This window comes from Cynocephalus volans, chromosome 1 (genome assembly GCF_027409185.1).
Source record: "Cynocephalus volans isolate mCynVol1 chromosome 1, mCynVol1.pri, whole genome shotgun sequence".
In the NCBI taxonomy this organism is placed as follows: domain Eukaryota; kingdom Metazoa; phylum Chordata; class Mammalia; order Dermoptera; family Cynocephalidae; genus Cynocephalus; species Cynocephalus volans.
In genome coordinates, this window is record NC_084460.1 from 30,735,805 (window position 1) to 30,752,237 (window position 16,433).

The 16,433-nt window shown below is 38.1% G+C and overlaps 1 protein-coding gene and 1 pseudogene across 4 annotated transcripts in view; one reads left to right on the forward strand and one right to left on the reverse strand.

The window, feature by feature from the left end:
* Positions 1 to 16,433, reverse strand: part of NCOA6 (nuclear receptor coactivator 6) — a 101,661-nt gene that overhangs the window by 67,291 nt on the left and 17,937 nt on the right. The gene's annotated exons all lie outside the window — the stretch shown is intronic.
* On the forward strand, positions 3,020 to 4,007 carry LOC134373353 (SWI/SNF-related matrix-associated actin-dependent regulator of chromatin subfamily D member 1-like; annotated as a pseudogene).

The window sequence follows — 16,433 nt, forward strand, 5'->3', positions numbered from 1 at the left end:
GTTCATAGCTATGTAAATATGCTAATGCCCCTAAAAGCACACCACACACAAATTTAATGGAAAATACTATAAACACTTTAAAGAGAAGATAAGTTTAAGAGTCTGAAACTATTTCAGAGCATACAAAAAGAAAGAAAACATCCCAATTCTTTTTATGAAGCAAATATAACATGAATCCCAAAAGCTGACAGAAATTGCAGGCAGAAAGCTACAGACCTATTTCTCTTACATTGTTCAGTCTCTCTTACACTGATGCAAGATTCTAAATCAAATTTTAAATAGAACCTGACACTACATTAAAAAAATAATGCATCATGATCAAGCTTAATTTGTTCAATAACTCCTCTCAATAATAATCTTTTTAAAAACTCAAATAAATAGGCATATGTAAACACTTCATTAACATGACAAAGTGTATCTTCTCAGCCCAAAAGTCAACAGCTTGCTTAATGGAGAAAGACTAGAGGCATTTGTCACTAAAGCTGAGAAGAATAATAGATAGCCATGATGTATTATTAATGCTGCATTACAGGCATAAACTTGGTGAAATTAAACAAGAGAAATAAAGGTAGAAAAACTGGAAAGAAGGATGTAAAATTATCACTGCATGCAGTTGATAATAACTGTATTCTTGAAAATCTTAAAAAATCAACCAAGAAACAATAAAAACAAGAAAATTCAGCTAAGTAAGCATGATATAAAATTAATATATAGAAAAAAATAGCTTCTATTACACATGCAATCTCCAACAGGTGGAAAAAAATCTCATTTATAATAGTAACAAAAAAGATAAAAATATTTAGGAATTTAGGAATGAACTAAAAAGAAAGGTAGAGCTACAATAAGAAACTACTTATGAAGGACACAAATACAAAAAGGACTTGAACGGGCTGGCCCGTGGCTCACTTGGGAGTGTGTGGTGCTGATAACACCAAGGCCATGGGTTCGGATCCCTATGTAGGGATGGCCGGTTGGCTCACTTGGTAGAGCGTGGAGCCAACAACACCAAGTCAAGGGTTAAGATCCCCTTACCGGTCATCTTTAAAAAAAAAAAAAAAAAGGACTTGAACAAATAGAATAAGACCCCAAGTTCTTTGATAAAAAGATTCATAAATGTCAATTCTCCCTAATTTATAATTTAACAATCCCAATGAAAATGCCAACAACTTTTTAAAAAATAGACAAGCTGATTCTAAAGTTCATACAGAAATAAGAAAAGTACTCGGAAAAATAAGATCAATAAAAGGGAGAACCCTACCAGATATTAAAACATATTATAAGGGCTGGCCCCAAGGCTCACTCGGGAGAGTGCGGCGCTGGGAGCGCCGAGGCTGCGGGTTTGGATCCTAAACAGGGATGGCCGGTGCGCTCACTGGCTGAGCGTGGTGCAGACCACACTGTGCCGAGGGTTGCGATCCCCTTACCAGTCAAAAAAAAAAAAAAAGAATTATAAAGTCTCAGTAGTTAAAACTGTTTAGTACTGGCACATAAATGGATGGGAGACCAGTGGAACAGATGAGAAATTCCAAAAATTGACCACAATGCATATGGAATTTTAGTATATCAAAAAGGTGGAGAAAAAAATGAAATTTTCATTAAATGCTATTGGGACAACTAAATAGCCATCTAGGAAAAAAAATACAATTAGGGCTGGGTCGAGAGCTCAGTTGCTGGATAGAACATGATGCTAATAATACCAAGGTCCAGGGTTCAACCCCTGTACCAGCCAGCTGCCCAAATCATATTGTACCAGAAGGCAAGGAAGCAGTCCAATGGGGAGCATGTCACAAGGACACAGGAACCAGATATAAGGGGTTCTCATTGGGAAAATCAGAGACAATTTGAATATCAAAAACTAATAATGACTTAAATATCATGAGTAAATAAGAATCTGTGAATCCCTAGTAATAGAAAAAGAGTTAAAAAAAAAAAAAAAAAAAACCAAAAAACCCCACATCTATTGCCACCATTATAGGTGACTCCTTACCCTAAGATTGATAATTAAAGAGAAAGAAGCAATTTACTACCTCTTAAGAAGTGTTCATACTCAGTAGAGAGGGAAAGCTCTCCTTTACAGAAGATTACCAGTTAATAAATGTAAGAAGAAAGAATTTTTAAAAATCACCATTTTGCAACCCCCAAAGAAGTAAATGATTCAGGCAAGGGTGATCAAAGAATGCCAAAAACCATTTGGTGAAAATTGTTGGGGAACAGAAGATTCCCATGGTGCCAAAGGATTATTCCATAGATTACTTCCTAATTGCAAACGGAAAAACTGAGTATCATTTCAATGGAGAGATCTGACAGTCATCAGCTTAGTGAACAAACTCAGCAACAGATAAAGTGAGACCTTTCATTTATGCCTCCTGATGTGATGTAATCTGAAATACAAAGAATCATCTGTGATGTATTATTACCAAAAATGCCTAACCTGGGTCTAAATAACTCTTTTAAACTTAATTCCATTTTTATAGGAAATTCAAGAGACAGAACAAGAAACGTTACATAAAAAATAATCCGACCGATCTAGAATGTAGGACTTGCTACAACAAAACTGGTGTGGACTCTTCAGTAAGCCAAAATCTTGTGGGAAAAAATAGGGGAAGAATACAGTTCTAGATTAAAAGAGACCAAGAGTTATAACAACCAAACGCAATGCATGAATGTTACTTAGACCTGGCTTGAAGAAAGTAGCCAAGGTGCAGCTGCAGCTGCAGGAAGGTGGCGGCCCGGGAGGGTTTCCAGTCTGTGGCTCTGAGCTGAGGCGCTGGGTCAAGGGCTGTACCACTCCCTGATGCCCGGAGTGGTCTATCCGAGACCAGGTATGCTGCCAGGCAGCCAAATGACACCTCAGGGACCTTCCATGGGACTCACTGGCTATGGGGGGAACCTTTCAGTCCGACCTGTCGTGGCTCAGTCAGGGATGGACCAGTCCCACAAGAGACCTGCACCTCAACAGATCCAGTAGGTCCAGTAGCAGGGGGTCGAAAATCGAAACCACAATGCAAAAAAAAAGAAGATGGCTGACAAAATTCTACCTCAAAGGCCAGCCTTGTCCAAATATGATGCTACCAAACAAAAGAGCAAGTTCTCTTCCTTTTTTAAGTTCCTGGTGATCCAACTGGACAAAGACCTGTATGGGCCAGGAAATCATCTGTAGAATGGCACAGGACTGCCACTACAAAGACTGATGGCTTCCAGGTGAAGTGGCCAGGAGATGTGAATATACAGCGTATTGTCCTACTGATGCTGGATTACCAGCTTCCCCAGTTTAAATTAGACCCTCACATAGCTCTCCTCCCAGGTATCCACATCCAGACTGATCCAGTGATCATCCAAACAAACACTGGCAATATATTAAGACACATAAACTCCAGGACCCTAACGAGCCGGAGTTTGTCATTTGTGACAAGTACCACCAGCATATCTTTAAGTCTCAACATATGAAGTTTTTATAGAGATACCCTAATGGCTCCATGCCTAGCTTATGCCACCAGAACCCCTCATCATTAATCATGTCATCAGTGTTGACCTGAATGATCAGAAAAAGACATCTTGTTATGACATTGATATGGAAGTGAATGATACCTTGAAGACCCAGATGAATTCTTTTCTGCTGTCCACTGCCAGCCAACAAGAAACTGTTACTCTAGACAACAAAATCCATGAGACAATAGAAACTATCAGCTAGCTATATACAGTGGGAGTTCCTGCGGAGCTTTGCCAGAGACCCTCATGGTTTCATCAATGACTGGCTTCAGTCCCACTGCAAGGATCTCAAGATCATAACCAATGTGGTGGGTAACCTGGAAGGAGAGCGCAGCACTGTGTTCAACTTCCAGCCTTGGGCTCAGGAGGCCATGTGCTGATACTTCTATTCCAAGGGGCAGCAGAGACAACAAGAATTAGAGCAAGCCCTGGGAATCCGAAATACACAGGGCTCCTCCCATAGCCCTGATTTGGCTGCACCAATTCTTTATTTGAGCCCTGTGCTGCCTGCCTTGTAGCACCTACCTTGGTCTTTCTTGGGGCATTCCAGGGGATGCTGTTGATTGAAGGACAACAGCAGAATGAAGAGAGTCTCACATTTCTTTCTCACAAGGCTATTATCCTCTTCTCCCACCCCCAACTTCCCATTGTCCCACAAAGTCCCTATGTGCTTCTACCCTCCCCTCATCTACATAGGACCTCAAGGTACCGTTAGAGAGAGAAACTGTAGTGGCCAGTGCTCTGAATGGACTGGGCCTAAGGCTAGGTGGTCTTCAAGAGGCCCAGCTACATTGATTCTGCCCATCAGAGACCCAGGAGTTGGGAGCTTTAGGCCTTTTCCCAAGACTCAGGCCTGGGGGCACTCTGTAAGCTAGTTGATCTTGGCTCTCCTGATAAGAGAATCCAATTTTCTTCCTTCCCTCCACAGGTTTGGAGCGAACTCTCCCTTCACTTGTTGCCCTCTAGCACTAAAGGAACCCTGGCTCTTGGGCTCCACTGAGACCCAGGTCAGTCCCCAGCCCTCTGGACTGGCTTGCTATCTCAGTGTTTCTCTTATTCCTTAGTCAGAGGTCCATAACAGTATTAGAGTTTGTTTTTTAACTGTTGCTCCCTCCTAGCACATTCCCTGTAGGATTCCTTCATATCAGCCCTAACCCAAGGCATTTGGGGGGGGGGAATTAGAACTCCAGGGATCTAATCTGGAGTAGTGTCATTGCCAGCAGAGGCTGCTCCTTCCTGCTGTTGCTTGGAGGTGTGACTCATTCATTCACTCCACCCTGCCTCCTCCCCTCCCCCCATCCCATAAGGAGAAACAGGCCTAACATCAAACAGGTAAAAGCCCTGGGCCATCCCTGTCTTCCTGTCCACTGTCTGTCCAGTTGACACCCACTGGTGACTTCTAGGGTGCTGAGGAATGAAAGTGCTAGGGCTGGAGAATAGCTCTGAATTGGGTTTGTGACTCTTCCCTCCTCCTGCCTCACAGGATTGTGACTTCCCAGCCCCTGCTCTCAAAGTTTCAGACCCCTCAGGTAGCAGTAGGACCTTGTAATCTTGGCCCCTTGGTACTCAGATGGTTTTGCATTCTTTCCAGGAGAGCCTCAGTGTCTTCTTCCAGGTTACATCACCCCAAGTTAGCATATCCCAGGCTCACAGACTCAACACAGCAGGGTGGGAGACAGCTGGGCAAAGAGGGGGGATTCCATTCAGCATGGGCTTCAAACCCACAGAATGGACAAAGCCCTTGCTTCCCCACCCCCTCTCTTCAGGCTCCTACAAGCACATCCTCCAGCCCCTTATCCCTGCCTGTTCTACACTGGGGACCGCAGAATTTTCTCTCCATCTTCCCCTTCCTGCCATTGAAAGGATCTCCCCACAGTGACACTGGACAACCTGAGACAGCTGAGCCCTGGCCCAGCTCCCGGCTACAACCATGAGAAGGAAGCACAGCACTCCTACAGTGCCCCTGTTGAAGATAACTTTTTATCAACTGAATTGTTATTTTTTTTCATGGACCAATTTTTTTTGTACTGTCCTCTTATTTATGTCACCGGGTTTTAATAAAAGAATCTTCTGAAGGATGGGTCCCTCTACTTACTGTGGAAGAGTTCTTCCCTGAGCTCTTCCTCCTTCAATACCATTAAAACAACAACAACAAAAAACCAGCCAAAAAATAATTTTTTAGACAGTTGAGGAACACTGAATGTGAACCGAGTTACAGAAGATATTAGGGCATTATTTTTAATTTTCTTGGGTGTGGTAATGTTATTCATAATTAGGTAGAGACTGACCAAATTCTTAGGAGATGCATTCTTTAGCATTTAGGGATTAAAGTGTCATAATGTCTGCAATCTGTTTTCAAATCGTTTAGCCAAGGTCAATCAATCGATCAATCTATTGATAGATAATGCAAATATGGCAAAATGTTAACAACTGTTTAAACCAGATAGTGTTCATCATACTATTGTTTCAACTCTTCTGTATGTTTGAAATTTTTCATATTAAAAATTTGGGAGAAAAAGTGTGTAAATAGGCCCATGGGAGTTGAGGGTTAGATCAAGACTTTTCAAACTATACATATGTCTTTTTTATGTTTTGATTTTTTGAACCATATGAATGTATTATCTATTAAAAACAAAAGCCATCCTCTTAAACCCTTAGGAGCAATATTTCTAATCTTACCCCATCTCAGACATGCAACAAAAATATCCCCTGCTTTCTATTTCCTTGTTTTGAGGGGGGCTACTCTGACAACATTCCTTCTGTGAGTCATTTGACAGTAAGATAAGAACCTGAACCACATCATTACCAGGTGCTGAGCCACTGCCACCACCTCCAACTCTATGTTATCTTAAGCCAGTCTCCCATTCTTGTCCACCGCTCCCCCTCCAGGCTGTTATTCACACACTGTTTCTACCCACCTGCTCCCCTCCCAAACCACAGGTGGCTCCTTCAACAATGCTCCCATCGGTGTTCTGGCCCCCCTTGTTCACCTACTATTCAGGCATATAAACTCCACCATCTGCCTCTCCCCAACCCCCAATGGCTCACTGAAGTTTTAGAGCTAGAAGAGAATTTACAGAATAATTATTCTAACTACCCCACTCATTCATAGAAGGAAAACTGAAAACTTGACAGTTTTGTGACTTCACTTAAGTTACAGACTAAAATTGTGGCAGTATCAAAACTAGATGTTGGTCTTCCAACCTCAAGTTCAGTGCTTTTTCCATCATATACAAAACTTTCTTCTCACCAGGGTGACCGACTACTCCACTCACACACAGTGCATTATTAGCAGAAATATCAGAACCAAGTGGATCCATTCTATTAGGCCAATACTCACTGTTCTAGTCCATTTGTGTTGCTGTAACAGAAATACCTGAGACTGGGTCATTTATAAAGAAGAAAGGTTTATTTGGTTTATGACTCTGGAACAGCTGCATCTGGTGCGGGCTTCAGGCTGCTTCTACTCATGGCAGAAAGCAGCTGGCAGCTGTCCGTACAAGGAAGATCCCATGACGAGAGGAAGCAAGACAGAGAGAGGGGAGGTGCCGAGGTCTTTTAAACAACCAGCTTTCACAGGAACGAATAGATACAGAGTGAGAACTCACTCACTACCCCTCCTCTCCCAGGGAGAGCATTAACCCATTTATGAGGGATCCGCCCCCACAACTCAATCAGTTTCCAACACTGCCACATTGGGGATCAAATTTCCGTGAGTTTTGGCAGAGACAACACATCCAAACTCCTATCACTCACTAATCAGAACTGCCTTAAAGTCAGAATATGTGAGATCAAATGAGTATGTGCTTTGAAAGAACTTCAGTGGCTCTCAACCTTGGCTACACATTATAATTATTTGGGAAACTTAAAAAAATAATAATGCCTTGGCCTTACCAGGTCTGCACTGCACCCTAAGCTTTGGGTATCGAAACACTACCCAGGTGATTCTGATATGCAGCCAAAGTTTAGAACCACAATTTTCATACATTATTTTTCCTTTAGATGAGTTCACTGAGTCAAGTGGGGGAATGTGGCTAAAAATTTTGCCCCAAGAAAGTAATGGAAGAGGAACAAAAGCCTTCTCTTTTGCTTGTTATAACTTTGATTGTTTCTTTAAAATTTTTTTGTTTTTAACATAAGAAATAAGAGCATACTGCTTGTGAGAAAAATCAAATAAAACATAACTATACAGAATAAAAAGTGAACTATGCCACCCTGAGTTCCACCTTATTTTTTTTCTATGAAACACTGGAGTCTACATGTTGTCATTTAAAAAATGAGGGGGCTATAACATATTTTCCAGATCTAGGGACACTATGACTATTTTAAACCTTGGCTATCTGGGCCGGCCCGTGGCTCACTCTGGAGAGTGTGGTGCTGATAACACCAAGGCCCCGGGTTTGGATCCCATATAGGGATGGCCGGTTAGCTCACTGGCTGAGCGTGGTGCTGACAACACCAAGTCAAGGGTTAAGATCACCTTACCGGTCATCTTTTATAAAAAAAAAAAAAAAAAAAAAAAAAGATAAACCTTGGCTGACTTCAGTGTTATCATATTTCCCTGAGAAACTAGGAATGATTTGGTGTGAGATCTTTAACTCCTTCCTCAACTAGTGGCTGTTCTTCATATTCTTCTCTCATCTTCCTCCTTTCAAAAAAGTCAACCCCAAGTAGAGTTAACTTTTTCATTGACATCTTGAGGAAATACTGAGAATCAAAGTGATAACAGCTTTAGAAGCTAGGACTGCTGCTCAAAATACTGTTTGATCCAAAGATGACTTTTATGCCAAAAAAGAGGAATGGGGCTTGAGATACAATAGAGCCAGGCAGGAAGGTAACAGATTTCTAATTAAGCCCAAACATGTGGCTCTGCTTTCTCCAAAACAGTTTCCTCCTGGCAGCAGCAATGGGACTGATGGGGTACACCACCCTGCTGTGAGAGACCCATTTAGAAGGGTCAGAGCTATCTCATGCCCATGGCCTTTCCCCTCTACTTCAGATTCTATGAACATACGAAGTAGTACATACTTGGGATCTGAAAACAACTAGAGGAAGGACTGAGAGAGCAAAAGCCCAGGGCAGCAAAAGCCCTGGCATTACATTCTGGGAACCACAGTTAGTTGTAGCCTAGGCTTTAAATGATCAAAAATCAAATTCCCTTTTCCAAAGTCAAATTACCAGGCCACGGGAAGGGATTTTTTTTTTTCTCTCCTCAATCCAGGAGGAGACACATAAATGATTGCTAGACACTAGAAAGTATTCAGAAGCTACATCCATCAGTAGGCCCTTTATCTTAACATTTGAAAGGCAAATTCATACAGGTAGCCAGTGAGGAGAACCTATCTACAATGTTAATTTGACAAATGCTAGACCTGTATACCCCTCTACTTACTCAAGGAAGAATAACTAGGGGGAAGGACTGAAAAATATTCCACAACATAAGAGAAACTCTGCACTTGTAATTAAGAAAATAAATATATATAATAAATCAATTTGTTTACATAATAAATGAACATATGGATATTGTTGCAGGGAACCCTGAGCATTTTCCAATTGTTAAACCCTTCCCCTTTTTTCTGCTCGAGAAACCGTTTTAGAAATTTTATGCTTGACTGTCTTAATAGCAAACTCTGGCTCCTGCAACTTAGCTTGCCTGCTTCCTGCACAAGCCTGTATCCATGTGCTAATAAGGAGATAACAACAGTCTCATACCGCCCTAAGGTCTGGATGCAAATTAGGCTCCAGAGCTGACCAATGAATTGTGTCCCACAATCAACCAATACAAAATAGCAGGACTGCATCCCTCATTTACATAGGAAGACCTGAATGGAAACTTGGGCGGGAAGTCAGGGAATTTTGGCTATATAAAACTACCTCTTTCCTTTGTTCAGGGAGACACTGGTCTAGGTGTCTTCACTCCCCAGTGCTCTCCTTGCTTGCAAGCAATGAAGTGCTGAAACATCAAAAAGAGCTGTAACACCAAAAAGAGCTGTCAACTATTAAAAGAGCTATAGAACCAACGTGGGTCTTGGATTCCTCTGTGCGAGTGCCTCACAATATAAATGAATGTACGAAGCCACAGGTTAAATTTTAGAAATCAACTACATTACTCTCAACAAACTTGATAAAACACACTGAAAGGAGAAATCAAAGTCCACAGGTAGAAATGAAAAGAGCTAGTTGAGATGCAGGTGGAAATAAGAGGGGAAAAAAGAAAACAAAAAAAAATCATAAGAAAAAAATCATAAGTAAATATGCCAAAACAGAGTCCAAATCTTTATAAGAAGGAGTACAGAGCAGAATACTTAATTAGAAATGTGAAGATGACAAATTTGAAAAAGTCTTCCAGAATGGAGAAGGAAAGGACAAAGTAAAGAAAACTATAAGAGAGGACTGGTAAGAAGAGAAGAGAGAAACTTCAACTAATTGTTATCCCTGAAATAAAAGAGCAGAAACAATAATCACAGTTTTAAAAAAGAAATGAAAACTTTCCTGAGTCAAAGAATGTTCTGCATCTCTAGTTCAAAAGAGCTCACAGAATACCAGGAAAAATTACCAAAAAGATAATGACAACTAGATTTGTTCTGGTGAAACTTTTAGATTTCAACTATTAAGAAAATGTTCTACAACCACTCAAGAAGAAAAAGCAGGTCATTCACAAAGCAACAGAAATCTGACTGACCTCAGATTTCTGTTTGCAAGACCAGAGGACAATGGTAAAATAGTAAAGAATTAGGAGGATAAAATAATGCGACTTAATTATTCTTCCCTCTCCCCCAGCCAAGTTGTCATTCAGTGTGAAACTGACATAAAGACACTTTCAGATGAAAGTATACCAATCAAGTACTTTTCATGAAAATATTACTTGAATAATAAAGTAAATATGAATAAAAATAAAGACCTTGAGAATGAGGAGAAGGAAATGAAACCAATTAAACAGTCTAAATGTTGAAAATATAACACCAAATGCTATTTTTTTAAAAAAGTTATTGAAAAGGAGATCTATAAGGTACAAAATAAAGATGGACTATTATAATCACCATCACTTTCATTTTAGTACTATGAACAGTTTTTTATTTTTTATTTTTTTATTTTTATTTTTTTAAAAGATGACCAGTAAGGGTGTCTTACCCTTGACTTGGTGTTGTCAGCACCATGCTCTCCGAAGTGAGCTAACCAGCCATCCCTACATAGGGATCTGAACCCGTGGCCTTGGTGTTATCAGCACCACGCTCTCCCAAGTGAGCCACAGGCTGGCCCCTTGAACATTTTTTTTTTAACATGCTGTCATTAATTTAATGCATTAAACTCCCTTATTAAAGGATGAAGAGTTTTAGACTAGGTCAAAAAGAAATATTCAATTATAATACACCCCCCCAAAAAGGAGACTAAAAAGTTAAAAGGCTAGGTTGGTTAGTTCAGTTGGTTAGAGTTTGGTGCTGATAACACCAAAGTGCAGGATTCAATCCCTATACCAACCAGCCAGCTCCTTCCCCACTGCCGCCCCCGCCCCAAAAAAGTTAAAAGACTTCAGTATGCTAATATTTCGCAAATGAAAAAAGAAGGCAAGAGTGGCATGTTGACAAAGTAGAATTCAAGACAAAAAGCAAAGTGAGAGAATAATTTTACATTGATAAAAATACAACTTGTATGAAGATACAATATTAATGAACTTCATATAATAAATTTTAAAAAGCAAAAACCTAAGGCTAAGAAATCAGCAAATACAACTGTAGTAAGGGGTTTTACAATATTGCTATCAGTCTCTGACAGCTTTAGTAAGTAAAAAAACACAAGATATAGAGGATTTTAACATAATTAACATAATTAACACGTAGGTAGACTTTGTATCCTAAAGAGAATACACTTTTATATTCAAAGCATCTATGAAATAATTTCAAAACTGATCACATATTACAACACACACACAAACACTTCACACATGTCATATTAACTACAATGCAGTAAAACTAGAAATTAATAAATAATAAAGGTTTTAGGGCTGGCCAGTTAGCTCAACTGGTTACAGTGTAGCCTTATAACATCAAGGTCACGAATTTGGATTCCCATACTGGCCAGCTGCCCCCCATCCCCCAAAAGAGTTTCAAAGTAGTAAGTCTAGCCACTTGGAAATTTAAAAAGTATTATACTGCATAAATCTCGGACCCAAGGGGAAAAACCATATTATTACTATATTACAAACTATGTAACAGTTTTTTTTTTTAAGAAAAACTTTAAGAAGACAGGAAATTAGTGAAATAAACTAGGCCACACCTATATTATGAAATACTATAGTCATTAAAATGTCATAATTTTTTTTTTTTTTTAAAGATGACCAGTAGGGGCGGCCCATGGCTCACTCCGGAGAGTGCGGTGCTGATACAAGGCCACGGGTTCGGATCCCATATAGGGATGGCTGGTTAGCTCACTGGGTGAGTGTGGTGCTGACAACACCAAGTCAAGGGTTAAGATCCCCTTACCGGTCATCTTTAAAATAAATAAATAAATAAAATAAAATAAAGATGACCGGTAAGGGGATCTTAACCCTTGACTTGGTGTTATCAGCACCATGCTCTCCCAAGTGAGCTAACCAACCATCCATATATAGGGATCCGAACCCATGGCCTTGGTGTTATTAGCACCGCACTCTCCTGAGTGAGCCACGGGCCAGCCCTAATAATATTTAAAACTGCTGTAAGATTCAACCAACCAACATTTTGAGATAAATGGAAGAAACTTTAATATGGATTAGATTTTGGATAATATTAAAACATTAATTTTCTTAGGTGTGACATGGTATTGTGATTATATAAGAAAATGTCATTACTTTTTTTTTTCTTTGCACCCACACGCTCCCATCCTTACTTGTTAGGGACAGAAACTGAAATAGAGGTGAACCAACGCAATGTCTGCAATTAGCTCTAAAATATTTCAGTAAAAAAAAAAAAAAAAAAGATTAAGTGAAATAGCAATGTTAATTTTTGCTAAATCTAGATGGTAAGTACATGTGGATGTTATATCATTCACTAAATTTTGGTATATTTAAATTTTCATAATAAAAAGAAAAAATGTCATATGATTTTTCTCAAGATAATAAATGGAGGGGGAAGCAAATTAAAAACCAGTATAATTACAACATAAGCATTTCTGAGAAGAAGAAAGACTAGAAAAGCTGGAAAAATATTTCACTAAAGTGTTCACAGTGCTACATCTGGGTGGTGAGATTGTGGGTGACTTTTTGTTTGTTTTTAGTAATATTTTTATTGATACAATCACATACTATACAATACATTCATTAAAAGTATATAAATGTAATAGTTTCTAGCATATTCAGTTCTGCAGCCATCACCATAATCAATTTTAGAACACTTTCACCACTCCAAAAAGAAATCCAGTGTCCTTTAGCAGTCACTTCCCATTTCCCTCCACTGACCCCCTTCCCAACCCTAGCCAATCACTAATCTACTTTTGTCTTTGGAACCATACAATATGTGGTCTTTTGTGACTGGCTTCTTTCGCTTAATGTTTTCAAGGTCTGTCTATGCTGTATGCATCATGTAACAGAACATTTTTTTTTTTTTTTGGCAGCTGGCTGGTACAGAGATCCAAACCCTCAACCTCGGTATTACAACACTGAACTCTTAACCAACTGAGCTAATTGGCTAGCCCAGTGCTTCATTTTTTTTACTTGCCAAGTAATATTCCTTTGTATGGAAATACCACATTTATTTATTCTTTCATGAGTCGATGGATATTTGGGTTGTTTCTAGTTTTTGCTATTATGAATAATGCTGCTATGAATATTTGTGTACAAATCTTTGTGTGGATGTATGTTTTCATTTCTCTTGGGTTATATATATATATAAACCTAGGAGTGAAATTGCTGGGACATGTGCTATCTCTCTGTTTAATCTTTTGAGGAACTGCCAGACTGTTTTCCAAAGCAGCTATACCATTTTACATTCCCTCTGGCAGAGTACAAGGGTTCCAATTTCTCCACATCCTCACTATCTCTTATTATCTTTCTGATTATAGCCATCCTAGTAGATGTGAAGTAATATCTCATTGTCGTTTTGATTTGCATTTCTCTGACAGCTAATGCTGTTGAGCATATTTTCATATATTTATTGGCCACTAGCATGTTTTCTCTGTAGAAATAATCTATTCAAATCCTTTGCCCATTTTTTGATTGGGTTGTCTCTTTATAACTGAGTTGCAAGAGTTCTTGATATATTTTAGATACAAATCCCTTACCAGATATATGATTTGCAAATACTGCCTCCATTTTGTACATTGTTGTGGGTGACTTTTCTTCTTTTTATTTAGTTCTCTTCTGACTGTTCATTAATGAGTGTTGTATCATATTTCTTTTATGGGGAATAATTTTATTTTGTAGTTTGGGACAAATTGGTTGAGTATTTGGAAAAACTTTTTAACAAAATTCTCACTTTATAATGTATACTAAAAAATTCTGGTTAAAGAATTAAATATAAAAAATAAAATCATAATACTATAATCACACACTGGTTATATATTCAAATATATTTCAGTTCATGGACTGTAGAAGAGCTAAATCAAAATATAGATTTGACTATATAATTATATTATTATCTAAAAATTTTTGCAGGTCAAAGGAATAAAAAGGCAAAATACAAATTGGGGATTACATTTCTAAATGATAAAAGGTTAATGAATTTAATATTTAAAGCACTCTTAAAAATTAAGGAAAACATTAACATCTCAATAGAAAAACCTATCCAAAAATGAAAAATTAATAAAATTGGAAAAAGAATCAATAACAAATGGAACATTTGTTACACCTCATAAATAATCAAAGAAACAAAGTAAAATATGCTTTTCTTTCAACATCAAACTGGCAAAGATTTTTAAATAAAATACTCAATTGTGGCAAGCATACAATGAAATAAATCAACATTTATATTTTGCTTATATATAAGCAAATAGAATTCTCTTTAACATCTTAACCATAATCTTTTTTTGTTTTGTTCTGGCGGCTGGCTGGCATGGAGCGAAACCCTTGACCCTGGTGTTATCAGCACCATGTTCTAACCCAGTGAGCTAAATGGCCAGCCCTAACTGACCATAATCTTAACATCTAGGAGTATAACCTGATAAATAAATGAAGATGCGGTCACAGATTTATATTCAAAGATCATCAAAACATTATTAACAACAGTGAAAAATTGGAAGCCATCTTGTGGTTCAACAACAGAAGTGGTTAAACAATTTAAATATACTCAAATATTGCCTCTCCATTGAAACTCATGTTTTCAAGAATATTTAACATCATGGGAAACGTTTATATTTTAAATATAAAACTACATAAAACTATATATATTATTTCGATCTTCTTAATTGTATGCATATGTTTATGTGCACTGAAGGAAAAAGACAAAGAAAATTCTAACGAGACAAACAATCCAATAAAAAAAGGGCAAAAGATCTGAAAAGACACTTTACAAACTGAAGCACATGAAAAGATGTTCAACATCATTAGGCATCAGGAAAATGCAAATTAAAGCCACAGAGAAATAACATACCTACTATAATGGACAAAATTAAGAAGAAAGTTAATATAAAATCTTGGCACAAATGTGAACAACTAGAGAACTTCCATACTGGTGGGAATGTAAAATGGTATCAATACTTTGTAAAATAGTTAAGCAGTTTCTTATAAAGTTAAGCATACACTTATCAAAGGACCCAGCATTCTTACTTCTAGGTATTTACTACAAATAAATGAAAACACATATCCCACAAAGAATTGTGCAAAGTTAATAGCAGCACTATTTATAATAGCCTCAGGCTGGAAATAAACAGGAAATAACCCAAATGTCCATCAGTTAGTAAATGGAAAAACAAACTGTAGTATATCCCTACAATGTAATACTACCCAACAATAAACAGGAATGGATTATTGTAAGGGTTCTCAACCAGGCGAGAGGGGATTTTTGTGCCCTAGGGGAAAATTCACAATGGCTGGAGACAATTTTGATTGTTACAACTGGGGAGGGTAGTGCTAAATGGCATCTAGTGGGTAGAGGTCAGATATGCTGCTAACTATCCTACAATACACAAGACAGTCTCTCAAACAAAAAATAGTCCAGCCCAAAATGTCAACAGTATCAGGGTTGAAAAATTATAAACTACTGATGTATGCAACAACACAGATGAATCTCAAAAACTTCATGGCGATCAAAAGAATCTAGACATTTCTATAACATTCTAGAACAGGCAAAACTAACCTACAGTAAGAGAGATCAGATCAGTACTTGCCTGGGACTGGGGTAGGGATAGGGACTGGCGATTACACAGAGACATGAGAGACCTTTGGTGTGAAATTATTCTAGTGTACATCTTGATTGTGGGGACATAAAGGAGGGTACTTCAAAAAGTTCATGGAAAAATAGGATTAAAAGATTATATGAATCTTTCCATGAACTTTTTGAAGACTCCTCATATATCTGTTGAAATGCAAACAGTACACTTAAAATAAGTGTATTTTTTTGTATGCAAATTATAAATACAAAATTGATAACATAATTTGTCAAACCTAGGTGAAAAGTATATAGGGGTTCATAGTAGTATTCTACTTTTGTACTTGTCTTAATTTCCATAATAAAATGCTTTAAAAAATACATATATAAACACTAAATGATTCAGGGAGAGGCCTTAATTAACACTCAGGATTAAAATCTCATTGTGGGAATGACCTTTATGTTTCTGTTCTTGAAGGGGAGAGAGCTTGACGAAAAAGAGAGAGGAAGAAAGAGATATAGTTTGATACAGAGAAGGCAAAAAAAAAAAAAAAAAAAAAAAATCTTACAAACTACTTTTTTTTAAACTGTAATGTCCTAACTAGTCCCAGACTGGCACTAAGCCATGCTGATAGAGTTTGGATGTGTTGTCCCCCCCAAACCGAT